This window comes from Staurois parvus, unplaced genomic scaffold (genome assembly GCF_062004578.1).
Source record: "Staurois parvus isolate SC_StPar_1 unplaced genomic scaffold, SC_StPar_1.0 ptg001362l, whole genome shotgun sequence".
Lineage (NCBI taxonomy): Eukaryota > Metazoa > Chordata > Amphibia > Anura > Ranidae > Staurois > Staurois parvus.
In genome coordinates, this window is record NW_028319158.1 from 134,887 (window position 1) to 150,661 (window position 15,775).

The following is a 15,775-nucleotide window of genomic DNA, read 5'->3' on the forward strand; positions in this document are numbered from 1 at the left end:
CTTGTTGTTCTTTTTTATCGAAACAAATCACGGAGCGTACGCAGAAATCTCCGGGTGCTTCAGGGCTGCAGTACAATTGCTGAAATGAGATGAACCCACTTAAAGAGGACCTGTCATCTGATATATTTCATGTTAAAGCGGAGCTCCACTCACCTGTCAAAAAATAAAAGTCAGCAGCTACAAAAACAGTAGCTGCTGGCTATTAAAAAACAGCCACTTACCTGTCCCTCTGTCCTGTGGTGTGTCCCCTGCCGCCCGTTTCATTGCCCGTCCTGTATTCCAGGAGGCCGACATCTTCAGTGTGGGCACCCGGCTGTGACAGCTTGCGGCTTCACAGTGTCCCCCGCAGCCCGATTCATTGGCCGACCTGTATTCCAGGAGGCCGACATCTTCAGTGTGGGCAACTGGCTGTGACAGCTTGCGGCTTCACAGTGTCCCCCGCCGCCCGTTTCATTGCCCGTCCTGTATTCCAGGAGGCCGACATCTTCAGTGTGGGCACCTGGCTGTGATAGCTTGTGGCTTCACAGTGTCCCCCGCAGCCCGTTTCACCGGCCGTCCTGTATTCCAGGAGGCCGACATCTTCAGTGTGGGCACCCGGCTGTGACAGCTTGTGGCTTCACAGTGTCCCCCGCAGCCCGTTTCATTGGCCATCCTGTATTCCAGGAGGCCGGCATCTTCAGTGTGGGCACCCGGCTGTGACAGCTTGCGGCTTCACAGCTGGGTGCCCACTGCGCATGCGCGAGTAGCGCTGCGCTTCCTGAATGGTCCTGTAGTCTTCTGGGACCTGTCACGTGTCCTAAAAGACTACAGGGAGGGAGCTCACCTTCCACATCTGATTGCCTAGGCGATCGGACCGGAAGTGGGAACGGGTAACTGTCAAATTCGGGTATCCGCTCCCCCCACCCCCCAAAGGTGCCAGTCCTTAATGGGGAGCAGGGGAGCAGTCCTTAAAGCTGAACTTCCCCTTTTGGGTGGAGCTCCGCTTTAAGGACATGCATGCAAAGTAAGTCAGTGTAAAACTTCCAGGTATTGATTACCTACCAACAAAGATTACTGTACTCCCTGAAAATGCCTTTATCAGGTTTTTTTCTATAGAAAAATGGAGCCATCTTTTTTCAGGTATTAGTGTGGGTCACTTTCTACAGCCTGGACTGAGATACTGACTTGGAGAGGACAAAATTATATAAATCCTGGTGTCTGTGCAGTTCATGGCTCACATGTTCACAAATGGTTGACACAGATCAGCCCCTGCTTCAGCCTCTCACCTTGTGACTTCCTACAAAGATACAATGTTGCAGTTTGATAACTGGGGGAGGGGAGACTGAGGAAATGCCTGCAGCAGACTGATGACATCAGCTTAGCCTAGGCAGTCACTGACTGGAGCCTCCCAAATGTCATTTTTAGTGATGAATGGTGGAGCTCTTCTGAAAAATGATACTGTCACTGTATGCTGTGTTTTGTTTTTTATATATATATACATGTACCTGAATTTTTCTGTAATCCTGCAGTACGGCAGGAGGGAGCAGGACTTTAAGCCAATCAGATTCCATTTCATTTTAGAATGCTTTCAGCTTTCTTAGAGCTCCGCTCCAGGGGACCAGCAAAGCTGCTCGGGTGATCCACTACTTTGAAGGGGTCCTGGCATCAAAAATGTTCATCCAGACAGCATTCCAAAGAGTGCAATGTAAAGGCGCTGCACATCGAGAGCTCGGTGTGTGCTGAACTGAGGAACGGCCTCTACCTGAGACCACACCTCCGACGCATTTCGACCCACCCCAGGGGCTTAGACTAAAATGCTTTTTGTCTAACACAGGAAACATGCTGACAAGAGTTAAAAGTACAGAAAAGTGCTCATCGCTGAACTGCATTGTTCACTTACAGGCTGAGGCAGGTTGGTGACCTATCTGCACTGCATAACTGCTTTGGGGTTAAGTGAGATTTCTGACCCAGCTATGCAGTGTGGAGAGGTATCTGGACCCCCAAAATAACTTGTCAGTAATAGTTCACGCACCCCGCCAGCCTTTTAGGAGTTCTAAATTCTGGAGTCATGGGCTTCCTGATCATGTGATCACTGTGATTGGCTGTCACAATGATCAGGAGCCCATCCTACTGGCTCCTGATCATCAGCATATGACCATGAGCTGTCAGTGACGGTGTATTTACAGTGCTGGGGGTGTGCAATTGACTGCGCTGCTGTCACAAAACAGAGACTCTGGCTGTAACATTTTTATGTGGAATTACAGAAGAAGGGCCCAACTCTGTGCTGCTGCATTTATGCATACAGCCATTGGAAAGGTATTAAACGTTTAACACATCTTCCAGCTCAAATGTATGAATTCTTAGATGTCATTTCTAGTGTAAAGCAGTGGTCTCCAAACTGCAGCCTGGGGTTTGGATGATGCCCTTTGCTAGCCTTTATCCAGACCTCAGGGTACTATTCCTCCCACTGACACCAACAAAGGGGCATAATTCCTGCCACTGTCTGCAACAAGGGGGCACTATTCCTCCCATTGACACCAATAATGGGGCACTATTCCTCCTGCTGATACCAACAAAGGGGCATTATTCCTGCCACTGACTCCAACAATGGGGCACTATTCCACTGATACCAACAATGGGGCTCTATGCCTCCCACTGACACCAACAATGAGGCTCTATGCCTCCCACTGACACCAACAATGAGGCGCTATTCCTCCCACTGACACCAATGATGGGGTACTATTCCGCCCACTGAGAACAATGGTGAGGCACTATTCCTCCCACTGACACCAATGATGGGGCACTATTCCTCCCACTGACACCAATGATGGGGCACTATTCCTCCCACTGACACCAATGATGGGGGCACTATTCCGCCCGCTGACACCAATGATGGGGCACTATTCCTCCCACTGACACCAATGATGGGGCACTATTCCTCGCACTGATACCAATGATGGGGCACTATTCCTCCCAGTGACACCAATGATGGGGCACTATTCCTCCCAGTGACACCAATGATGGGGCACTATTCCTCCCAGTGACACCAATGATGGGGCACTATTCCTCCCAGTGACACCAATGATGGGGCACTATTCCTCCCAGTGACACCAATGATGGGGCACTATTCCTCCCAGTGACACCAATGATGGGGCACTATTCCTCCCAGTGACACCAATGATGGGGCACTATTCCTCCCACTGATACCAATGATGGGGCACTATTCCTCCCACTGATACCAATGATGGGGCACTATTCCTCCCACTGACACCAATGATGGGGCGCTATTCCTCCCACTGACACCAATGATGGGGCGCTATTCCTCCCACTGACACCAATGATGGGACACTATTCCTCCCACTGACACTAACAACATGGCACTGTTCCAGCCACTGGCACCATTCCTCTCTATACCAAATATATACCAAATACCAAAGAAAGGGCATTATTTATTACCACTCATGCCAAGACATGTTCTACTCTCACTTCGGTCCCCCCTAAAGTCTGAAGGACAGTAAAGTGGTCCTTTGTTTAGAAAGTTTGGAGACCCCCGCTGTAAAGGAATGTTACAATTTTCTGCCGCCTGACAGAGCCATTCCTATTCTAAGCATTTATTTAGAACTGTGAAGCACGATTTCCTTCTCATTGCTTAGTTCTCAGCCCCCCCTCTGTTTTGTTCTTTGGCTTTTGAAAGGAGCTTGCCGTACCTGGAAGAAATCATTTTCCCTTTCTTCCTTTCTTTCTTTTTCATTTTAGTGAGTGATCTCTCCCACCCCTTGTAACCCCTTCTCTGCTAAATTCTGTATTTTCCCATCCCCCAGCACCGCATCCCATGCTGAAGTTATGTTGACAGACCATTGAGAGGCAACAGTCAACACTTTGTGCTGGCTCCTTGTTACTGACCGCAGGGGACCCCACTGCTGACTGCAGAGCTATTAGAGTGGTTCAGGGGCGGACTGACAAGTCATGGGGCCCCCGGGCAATAAGGGATTACGGGGCCCCTGTGTCCTCGCCCACATCCAAAAAAGCCAATGAAAAAGCCAATGATAGGTATCAGGGGCATCTCATGGGGCCCCCTACTGACCCTGAGCCCTCAGGCAGTGCCCGAGTGCTCGAATGGTCAGTCCGCCCCTGGAGTGGTTCACAATCATGTAGTCACTAATCAATATGTCAGCTATGGCGTGCATTACGGCACGTGCTGGGAAAATAAAATCGGCTTTCAGTCTGCAGACAAAATAAGCCTTCAGGAGGGTATTTACCACAAGGCAAACAAGGCATTTTCCTAGGGCGGCATTTTTTATGGGGGCATCACTGCCCCTCCGAAAGAAGAGACATATGCAGCATGGGGACCAGGTGGGATCTGAGAGAGACTGTGGGCTGCTTGATGGTGGATGCATCCTGAGGATGTCCAGAGCTGTAAAGGTGAGTGTCTGTCTTTCTCTCTGTCGCCGGTGGGGAGGGTATTAGTGGAAGGCTCTCTCGGGTGGGGGTGGGGCAGGGGTGTTGTTGGTCACTGTCAGGCTTTCTCCCTGGGGGAAGGGGGTGTCAGGCTCTCTCCACCGGGAAGGGGTCTGGTGTCGGCCGGTGTCAGGCTCTCTCTCCGTGGGGGGAAAGGGGTGTCAGGCTCTCTCCACCGGGAAGGGGTCTGGTGTTGGTCGGTGTCAGGCTCACTCCACCGGGAAGGGGTCTGGTGTTGGTCGGTGTCAGGCTCTCTCCACCGGGAAGGGGTCTGGTGTCGGTCGGTGTCAGGCTCTCTCCACCGGGAAGGGGTCTGGTGTTGGTCGGTGTCAGGCTCTCTCCACCGGGAAGGGGTCTGGTGTTGGTCGGTGTCAGGCTCTCTCCACCGGGAAGGGGTCTGGTGTCGGTCGGTGTCAGGCTCTCTCCACCGGGAAGGGGGGGGGGGGGGGGAGCGTCCGATTTTTGTGTTGCCTAGGGCAGCACAAAACCTAATACACCCCTGTGCACTGCGGCTTATGACGTAGTCGTTTGTAAGTTGCGGTGCCATCTGAAAGCTTATTTTGTCAATGAATGTTCAACTGTTTTAATACTGTAAATGTCATATACAATTACAGCATTTAAAAATGATACATTGTTTTACAAAGTTTTTAAAATGTAAAAATCATTTTACTTTTTTTGCACATTTGTCAGTTTATAATAAAAATAAGGTTTTATTTAAAAAAAAAAAAAGTGTAGCAAAAAAGCCTTTTATGTCCTTGGAAATAGAATACTTATTAAAGGTAGGTAGATCAGTCATAGAGTTAATGTTACTAAACCCACAACAGTCTGTAGATGCAGTAAAGCATGCTTGTTATATGTACTGTGGAACCTAAGGGGTTAATCCTCTGCATTGTGTAAAAAGGCTGTTTGATCCTGTCTTCTCCCCTTCTTTTATTGTCCCCAATCCATCAGCCATAGTTAGCAGTGGCAAGTGTGCACATGCTCTTTTTGGTGCATATTTACTGTGTTACTGTCTTGTCTCATGTTCTGTCCCCCCACTTTAATGTACAGCGCTGAGCAAACCTTTTGGCGCTATATAAACACTGTATAATAATAATATTTCTAGATAGTGTTTTTTTGTTTTTTTGGGGGGGGAGGGGAGGGTGCATATGATCAGCACAGGGCAAATCAGCACTATCCAGACAAAAGGTCAGGGGTTATGCAGCCTCATAGGACAGTCAGAGGAGAATGAAAACTCCTCCCAGAAGATTAACCAGTGCTCACCCAGACACTGATAGAAGTCACAAGAGTGCTATATACTGCTACTGAGAAAAGGTATTTAGCAGTTTATATTTAATAAAATAATTGCATTTCCATGTTCTGTGTACTGTAGGAGAGCAAATATAGTGAATGCCGGGTCCGGGGAGAGCGGATATAGTGAATGCCGGGTCCGGGGAGAGCGGATATAGTGAATGCGGGGTCCGGGGAGAGCGGATATAGTGAATGCGGGGTCCGGGGAGAGCGGCTATAGTGAATGCGGGGTCCGGGGAGACCGGATATAGTGAATGTGGGGTCCGGGGAGAGCAGATATAGTGAATGCAGGGTCCAGGGAGAGCGGATATAGTGAATGCGGGGTCCGGAGAGAGCGGATACAGTGAATGCGGGGTCCGGGGAGAGCGGATATAGTGAATGCGGGGTCCGGGGAGAGCAGATATAGTGAATGCGGGGTCCGGAGAGAGCGGATACAGTGAATGCGGGGTCCAGGGAGAGCGGATATAGTGAATGCGGGGTCCGGGGAGAGCGGATATAGTGAATGCGGGGTCCGGGGAGAGCGGATACAGTGAATGCGGAGTCCGGGGAGAGCGGATATAGTGAATGCGGGGTCCGGGGAGAGCGGATATAGTGAATGCGGGGTCCGGGGAGAGCGGATATAGTGAATGCGGGGTCCGGGGAGACAGGATATAGTGAATGCGGGGTCCGGGGAGAGCGGATATAGTGAATGCGGGGTCCAGGGAGAGCGGATATAGTGAATGCGGGGTCCGGGGAGAGCGGATATAGTGAATGCGGGGTCCGGGGAGAGCGGATATAGTGAATGCGGGGTCCGGGGAGAGCGGATATAGTGAATGCGGGGTCCGGGGAGAGCGGATATAGTGAATGCGGGGTCCGGGGAGACCGGATATAGTGAATGCGGGGTCCGGGGAGACCAGATATAGTGAATGCGGGGTCCGGGGAGAGCGGATATAGTGAATGCGGGGTCCGGGGAGACCGGATATAGTGAATGCGGGGTCCGGGGAGAGCGGATATAGTGAATGCGGGGTCCGGGGAGAGCGGATATAGTGAATGCGGGGTCCGGGGAGACCAGATATAGTGAATGCGGGGTCCGGGGAGAGCGAATATAGTGAATGCAGGGTCCGGGGAGACCAGATATAGTGAATGCGGGGTCCGGGGAGAGCGGATATAGTGAATGCAGGGTCCGGGGAGAGCGGATATAGTGAATGCGGGGTCCGGGGAGAGCGGATATAGTGAATGCGGGGTCCGGGGAGAGCGGATATAGTGAATGCGGGGTCCGGGGAGACCGGATATAGTGAATGCGGGGTCCGGGGAGAGCGGATATAGTGAATGCGGGGTCCGGGGAGAGCGGATATAGTGAATGCGGGGTCCGGGGAGAGCGAATATAGTGAATGCGGGGTCCGGGGAGAGCGAATATAGTGAATGCGGGGTCCGGGGAGACCAGATATAGTGAATGCGGGGTCCGGGGTTTAATAATAGGTCAAGTTAACTGATGCTATTATATTTGCTTTGGGTATCCAGTCACAAGTTGATGAAAACATGTCAGGAGAGGAATTTGTAGGCAACCCTTGATCTCCTGATGAAAATGCCAGTTGCTTGGGTGTCACCCCAATCCTCTGTTGTGACCCGCAACAAGAAACAGACTTTGCTGGCTTAATACTTGTTCCAGATCAGTCGCTCAGAAAATACCAATGAATTATCGTGGCATTAATGTCATCCTATGTTTTTCAGAGGACGGATGTATATTTTTAAGTCCCTCATTCCAACAAAGCGGATTGATTTTCATGCGTTGCATTGTTTTCTGAAGCTGGATGTTTCCTTGTGACCTAGTTTTACTACCAACAAAAGCTTTTTACTGGCTAGATAATAGATCCATACTGTCTATACGGAACACGTTTCCATTGATGGAGGCCCTTCACCTCTGAACAATGGCTTTCTATAGACAAGTAATTGATTTGTTTATTTGTTTCACTTATGAAACAGAACAGAGACAAAGAAGAAGACCATCAATCAGTTCCTGTACCTGAAGAGTACAACTCATCACCCCGCTGAGCTTTTGTTATAGAAGGACCATTGTAATCTGCTCCTCGCTAATTCTACATTCTGCTTGCCGTGTGCTCCAGGGTCTGGCGGCAAGTTTTAGGGCCTCATGGTTTTGATCCAAGGCCAGTAACTCCTCTTGTATCCGGACTGCCTAGGTGAGATTTCCTTTCAGCTTGTGATCTGGTGACAACTGTTTCGTTCTTAATATCAGTGGTCTTCTGGACAAAATAGAGAGGGCGACTCCCTCCAGAGTTGGTTGTGGCCGGCTCAGTGGATTGCTGTAGGAAAGTCCTGGATTCTTTCTTGGATACACAGAATATAACTGGATAGAACATTTATAGGGAAAGTTGATCCAGGGAATATCCGATTGCCTCTCGGGGGATCAGGAAGGAATTTTTTTCCCCTGCAGGAGAAAATTGGATCATGCCTTGCTGGGTTTTTTTGCCTTCCTCTGGATCAGCTATGGGTGTTTTTTTTTTTTTTTTTTTTCTATGGTTGAACTGGATGGACTTTTGTCTTTTTTCAGCCAGACTAACTATGTAACTATGTACCCAGTGGGGGGCACAGACCACAATAAAAACCTAAAAACACAACAGCTGCTCCAGACCAAATGATGCCAAGTTGCCTTCGTGAATTCATCATGTGATCACATTAACCCCCCTGGCGGTATTCTTGAGTGTAGCTCGGGGTAAAGTTTCAGTACCAGAAGCGGTAACCCCCCCCGAGCTACACTCGGGAATACTCTGCAGCGTTGCTCAGGGATCCCTCCAGCACTTGTCCTGCGCTCCTGCGATGTCCCCCCTGCAGCGTCCCCGGCCATCTCCTCCGGCCGATGCCGGGATCTGTCTTCCGGGTTCCGTTCCCTGCGAGCGTCGGGAGGTACGGGGGACGGAACCATCAGTAAATTAAAAAATGTGAAATTTACTCAATACACTAAAATCACATAGTATAACATTCCTGTATCAAACCATTTCACATACATTTTGTCCCGAGTGCTTTGTCCGGCGCCCTGCCTGCATTTTTACTGTTCTTTCTGCCTGGAAACTGAGAAACGTCCATGGCGTCCAAAAAGCGTCCCTTTAGGTCAGACGCAGTTTTAGACCGGCTAGAGAACAGCGATAGTAAATCAGAACCACTTGCAGAATTGAGTGATAATGATTGGTGGGGGAAATTCCTCATCAGACACTGAAAACGATTCTGCGACTGAGCTCAGCGATGTGCCAACTTGGCGCTCTATTTCACATTTCAGTGTTTTTGGTTGGATTACATTATTGAATTACATTTATTATATTTTTTTTATGATTATTTATTATATTATAATTTATGATTTCGTGTTTCAAATTTTATCCTCCCCGGGATGTTTACTAGACTCTTGTTCGGACAGATTTCAGTGAGTTATTTTTAAGAATTACAGGCCTACAATAAAAAAACAACATATTTCCATTGAAAACAATGTACCGCTTTGAGCACAGAAATACTGACATCATCAGACCACTAGGGAGGTTAAACAGTCAACGTGTTTCGGGGGTGAAGACCTTTCCTTTTTCATCATTTATTTTATTATAGTTATAATATATTTATATATATATATATATTACATTCACATCAGTCCCTAACCCTCAAGGGGCGTACAATCTAAGGTCCCTAACCCTCAAGGGGCGTACAATCTAAGGTCCCGAACCCTCAAGGGGTGTACAATCTAAGGTCCCTAACCCTCACGGGGCGTACAATCTAAGGTCCCTAACCCTCAAGGGGCGTACAATCTAAGGTCCCTGACCCTCAAGGGGCGTACAATCTAAGGTCCCGAACCCTCAAGGGGCGTACAATCTAAGGTCCCTAACCCTCACGGGGCGTACAATCTAAGGTCCCTAACCCTCAAGGGGCGTACAATCTAAGGTCCCTGACCCTCAAGGGGCGTACAATCTAAGGTCCCTAACCCTCAAGGGGCGTACAATCTAAGGTCCGGAACCCTCAAGGGGCGTACAATCTAAAGTCCCTAACCCTCAAGGGGTGTACAATCTAAGGTCCCTAACCCTCAAGGGTCGTACAATCTAAGGTCCCTAACCCTCAAGGGGGGTACAATCTAAGGTCCCTAACCCTCAAGGGGCGTACAATCTAAGGTCCCTAACCCTCAAGGGGCGTACAATCTAAAGTCCCTAACCCTCAAGGGGCGTACAATCTAAGGTCCCTAACCCTCAAGGGGCGTACAATCGAAGGTCCCTAACCCTCAAGGGGCGTACAATCGAAGGTCCCTAACCCTCAAGGGGCGTACAATCTCAGGTCCCTAACTCACATTCATACATACACACACTAGGGACAATTTAGACAGGAGCCAATTCACCTACCAGCATGTCTTTGGAGTGTAGAAAGAAACTGGAGTACCTGTAGGAAACCTTCACAGGCACAGGGAGAACATGCAAACTCCAGGCAGGTGGTGCCGTGGTTGGGATTTGAACCAACCACCCTACTACTACGAGGCGGAAGTGCTAACCATTTAGCCACTGTGCTGCCCATCAGGGCTTTAATATGAAATGTGTTAACCTCTTGCCATCCCACGACAGTACATTTACTGCAGCGGGGAGGCACACATAGACTCAGTCACGTGGCTTGTGCCGGGTCTGTTGGCACGCGTGTATCCTGCCAACCCACGCTGTGATTGCATATTTTGTCAACAGGTTTCAGCCAATGAAACGCCAGGAAAATCTTCTTCTCCTGAACGCAATTCTGGTGTAAACTTAGCTGCCTGTAAAGGACGATGTGTACACGGACACATAGGAAACCATAAAGGAGAGTTCAGGGGCTGCCAAAAAAAAAATGTCAACAGCTCCTGAATGTCAGTTTAGCAGCTTCAGTGTACATGAGCCCTAAGTCCACCTAATGCAGCTTCCTGTGGTGGGGTGACAACGATGCTGCACTGCTCCTGAATTCAGAGCAGAGTCTCCACTCTCATGTACGCTACGCCTGCTCCCGCTGCAGTGGGATGAGATTATCTTTTTGGATTGATATCATTTTCTCTGTTGCTGAAACCATCTCACTGTGAGCTGCAGTATCTAGGAGGGGGAGCGTGTGAGACACAAACGAAGGAGGATTTGGCTCATTCAGGGAAGGTAAAGTTTTTAGTTTTTTTTTGTTTTTTTTAATTTCTTTTATGAGGTTTCAGCATTATTTAGTAACTGGATTTGGGTCTTGTTTAGATGTTTGGGAGCCCTCGGATGTGTTTTGTTGTGTATATTTATTACAGGTATTACAGTGTATAGTGCTGACAATTTACACAGCGCTTTACATATATATTGTATGTTCACATCAGTCCCTAACCCTCAAGAAGCTTACAATATAAGGTCCCTTACTCACATCCGTACAATACATACACAGACGAGGTTCAGTTTAGACCGGAGCCAATTAATCTAGCAGCGTGTTTTTGGAGTGTGGGAGGAAGCCAAAATACCTGGAGGAAACCCACACAGGCACAGGGAGAACATGCAGACTCTACACAGGTAGTGACCTAGTTGGGATTCAGACTGAAGAGCCGTGTGCTGCAAGGCTTAAGGTGGCTGTAAACCCTTCCATATACCCAGTGAAGTGAATGGCCTCAGCTGATACACAGAAATGAAACAGATCCTCCTACATAAGTTGTACCTGTTCATCTGCAGTAGTTCTCTTCTCTACATTCGTTCAGAGTGCTGAATTTATAAAGCTTGTCTGAGAGTTCAGAAAAAGAGGGTGGAGAGCTGAAGTTACACTCTGCAGAGCTCAGTGAGGAGAGTTCTGAGAGCTTATCGGAGGGAAGGGACACACACCCCTCCACACAGTACACAGGAACAGAGCTAAAGCTGTCAATCTGCTGGAGCTCCCTCCCCTGTCACCATTTTTCTCTTGGTGTCAGGAAAACTTGTCAGAAGTGACTCATGCTGATAGCGGAGGAAGGAAGCAGCAGACAGAAATGATACCTAGTGCTCTGGATTGAGACAAGTACACACTATAGAAGGATATGCTTTGCTCATATTCAGTGTCTGAGGTTTACAACGTTAAGGCTACGTTCACACTAGCCTTGTGTGCAGGCGGTAGAGAGGCGTTTGGTAAGCGTTTTTACCGCTTCCCGAACGCCTTTGCCAATTCTGCACATTACAGCACATGGTGCTGTTCTAACGGGAGCGTTTGCGTCGCGTCGCGTCGCGGCAAAACAGACGCCTCTGGACGAGTCGGGAGGCTTTGAAGCCTCCTATTCTCGTCTATGGTGCCGCTCCGCAAACACCCGGCCGGCGTTTGCGGTGCGGTTGCGACGCGGTTGCGGGGCGTTTGTGGAGCGGTAACACCACTCAAACTGCATTATAGGCGTTTGTGGGGCGTCATTAACGCTCGGCAAACGCCTAGCAACCGCCGCTAAACCGCGCATGCGGCGTTTGCGGAGCGTTTGCCGAGCGTTAATAACGCTCCGCAAACGCCGGACCAACGCTTGCCAAACGCTATAGGGGCGTTTGGCAAGCGTTGGCAAAACAGCCAAGTGTGAACGAGCCCTAAGTGCTAACCTAGCGGCCACTTTAAAGTGGAGTTCCACTCGCCCTGTCAAAAAATAAAAGTCAGCAGCTACAAAAACTGTAGCTGCTGACTTTTAAAAAAACAGCCACTTACCTGTCCATCTTCAGTGTGGGTACCCGGCTGTGACAGCTTGCGGCTTCACAGCCAGGTACCCACTACGCATGCGTGAGTAGCGCTGCGCTTCATGAATGGTCCTGTAGTCTTCTGGGACCTGTCATGTGTCCCAAAAGACTACAGGGAGGGAGGACACCTTCCGTTTCCAATCACCTAGGCCAGGGGTAGGCAACCTGCAGCTCTCCAGCTGTTGCAGGACTACAGGTTCCATCATGCCTCTGCAAGTCATAGCTGTAACTGTCAATTTTGCAAGGTCTCATGGGAAATGTAGTTCCACAACAGCTAGAGAGCCACAGGTTGCCTACCCTGGCCTAGGCAATTGGCCCGGACGTGGGAGCGGGTACCTCTCAAATTCAGGTACCCGCTCCCCCCCCCACCCCCCAAAGGTTCCAATGCTAAATGGGGAGCGGGGGAGCAGTCCTTAAAGCGGAACGTCCCCTTTTGGGTGGAGCTTCACTTTAATGAAGTAGCCCTGCTGTCTGTCACATATCCTGTTAGCTTGGGGTTGCTTGATGATGCACCCCCAGAGGTGGGTCCTTGAGGCCCTGGGCTCAAAGAAAGTGAGTTAAATTGCGCTGGATCGCAGAGAAATGAGTCTGCAGGGGACAGTGCAAAAGATAGAAGTGTCACAAACAAAGCTGATGTATTGTTAATGGTGCTGAGCAAAAGGAATTCTTACATTTGTATCTAAAGCTGAGGTCGACCTCAATCCTGCATGGAAATGGTCCTTCAGGGGAGGGAAGTACAAGCAGATGAGCGGAGGCGAACATTTAACTGAACCTGCTGTTTTGCCCGGCATGGACAAAGCACAGGGTCGGCTTACGGATCACAAGCCAGGCTCCCCCCTTTTGACGCCTAGGGCCTTGTACAGTCATGGCCATCCAGGCCGCACCATGCTTTGTCCAATCAAGTCACATTCACACTTATGTCATTGCTTGCAATAGATGCCCTCAGCAAACCCTCTTCTCCAGTGTTTGAAGAGGTTTCACGTCCTCTCTCATCTCGATCCGGATATCAGTCCTCGAGAAAAGCAGAGCAGCCTGTATACTTCGAGTTTCCATAGCAATGGCCGCAGTCTGAGAATTCTTGTTGTCTTCATTTGGATGTTTATTATTTCATTCGTTTGTTGGATTCGTTGAAAGCCAAGCTGCCTTTTGGAGGTACTGATCTTTATAAAGTGCCTATTGCCCCCAAAATGTGTGATTTTATAAGTAACTTGTAAATGTTCATTCTTGTGCAACTACACTTTTGCGAATACCTGGTGATCCTGCCATTCCCCTTCCCCCCGTGGCATTCTGGTCATTCCAAGGAACGAAACGGATTAGTGGCAGCGTTGTCAGTTTGCATCGCTCAGTTTGCTGATGGGAGTTACAAGAAATCATGCCGATGCACGGCGTTTGTATAGTCCTGTAGTCAGCTTTGCTGTCAAGCCCCCTCCCAACCCTGCTCTGCCTGCTACAGCCTACAAATAGACAGTGCATGCATTTTCCTGCTGACCCTGTCAGCAATGGAGACGCACCCCCGCCCATTGTTGAATATGCCCCCTGCTTATAATGGAGACATGCTCCTTACCCAATAATAGAGACATCCCTCCTGTCTGTTAATGAAGATGCGTTCCTTGCCCATCGATGGAGGCACGTTCCCTGGCCATTGATGGACATGCGTTCCCTTGCCCGTCGATGGAGACGCGCTCCCTTGCCCGTCGATGGAGACGCGCTCCCTGGCCCGTCGATGGAGACGCGTTCCCTTGCCCGTCGATGGAGACGCGTTCCCTTGCCCGTCGATGGAGACGCGCTCCCTTGCCCGTCGATGGAGACGCGCTCCCTGGCCAGTCGATGGAGACGCGCTCCCTGGCCAGTCGATGGAGACGCGTTCCCTTGCCCGTCGATGGAGACGCGTTCCCTTGCCCGTCGATGGAGACGCGTTCCCTTGCCCGTCGATGGAGACGCGTTCCCTTGCCCGTCGATGGAGACGCGTTCCCTTGCCCGTCGATGGAGACGCGTTCCCTTGCCCGTCGATGGAGACGCGTTCCCTTGCCCGTCGATGGAGACGCGTTCCCTTGCCCGTCGATGGAGACGCGTTCCCTTGCCCGTCGATGGAGACGCGCTCCCTTGCCCGTCGATGGAGACGCGTTCCCTTGCCCGTCGATGGAGACGCGTTCCCTTGCCCGTCGATGGAGACGCGTTCCCTGGCCCGTCGATGGAGACGCGTTCCCTGGCCCGTCGATGGAGACGCGTTCCCTGGCCCGTCGATGGAGACGCGTTCCCTGGCCCGTCGATGGAGACGCGTTCCCTGGCCCGTCGATGGAGACGCGTTCCCTGGCCCGTCGATGGAGACGCGTTCCCTGGCCCGTCGATGGAGACGCGTTCCCTGGCCCGTCGATGGAGACGCGTTCCCTGGCCCGTCGATGGAGACGCGTTCCCTGGCCCGTCGATGGAGACGCGTTCCCTGGCCCGTCGATGGAGACGCGTTCCCTGGCCCGTCGTTGGAGACGCGTTCCCTGGCCCGTCGTTGGAGACGCGTTCCCTGGCCCGTCGATGGAGACGCGTTCCCTGGCCCGTCGATGGAGACGCGTTCCCTGGCCCGTCGATGGAGACGCGTTCCCTGGCCCGTCGATGGAGACGCGTTCCCTGGCCCGTCGATGGAGACACATCTGCTCATTAATGCTGACATGCACCCTGTCCAAAATGGAGACATGTCCCCTGCCGATCAGTGAAGACACACCCACTTACCTATGAATGGAGACATGCTCCCTGCCCATCAATGGAGACACCTTCCCCACCCATCAATGGAGACATTCCCCTGCTCATAAATGGAATCACGCCCTTGCAATCAATAGAGATATGCTTTCTGCTCATCACTTGAAACATGTCCCTTGCCTATCAATAGAGACATGCTTCTTACCAAAATTAGAGACATGCACCCTGCCCGTCAATGGAGTCATGCCCCTGCCCGTCAATGGCGTCATGCCCCTGCCCGTCAATGGCGACACGTCCCCTGCCCGTCAATGGCGACACGTCCCCTGCCCGTCAATGGCGACACGTCCCCTGCCCGTCAATGGCGACACGTCCCCTGCCCGTCAATGGCAGGGGACGTGTCCCCCTGCTCGTCAATGGAGACACGTCCCCTATCTGTCAATGGCGACACGTCCCCTGCTCGCCAATGGAGACACGTCCCCTGCTCGCCAATGGAGACACGTCTCCTGCTCGCCAATGGAGACACGTCCCTTGCCCGCCAATGGAGACACGTCCCTTGCCCATCAGTGGAAACAAACCACCTGCTTATCAATGAAGACAAGCCCACTGCCCAATAATGGAATCACACTCTCTGCTCATCAGTAGAGGATCCTTTTCATCAGTGGAGATTGCTTCCTGCT

General features: G+C 50.7%; 1 protein-coding gene across 2 annotated transcripts in view; it reads left to right on the forward strand.

The window, feature by feature from the left end:
- Positions 1–15,775, forward strand: part of TDP1 (tyrosyl-DNA phosphodiesterase 1) — a 207,973-nt gene that overhangs the window by 84,456 nt on the left and 107,742 nt on the right. The window lies entirely within an intron of this gene.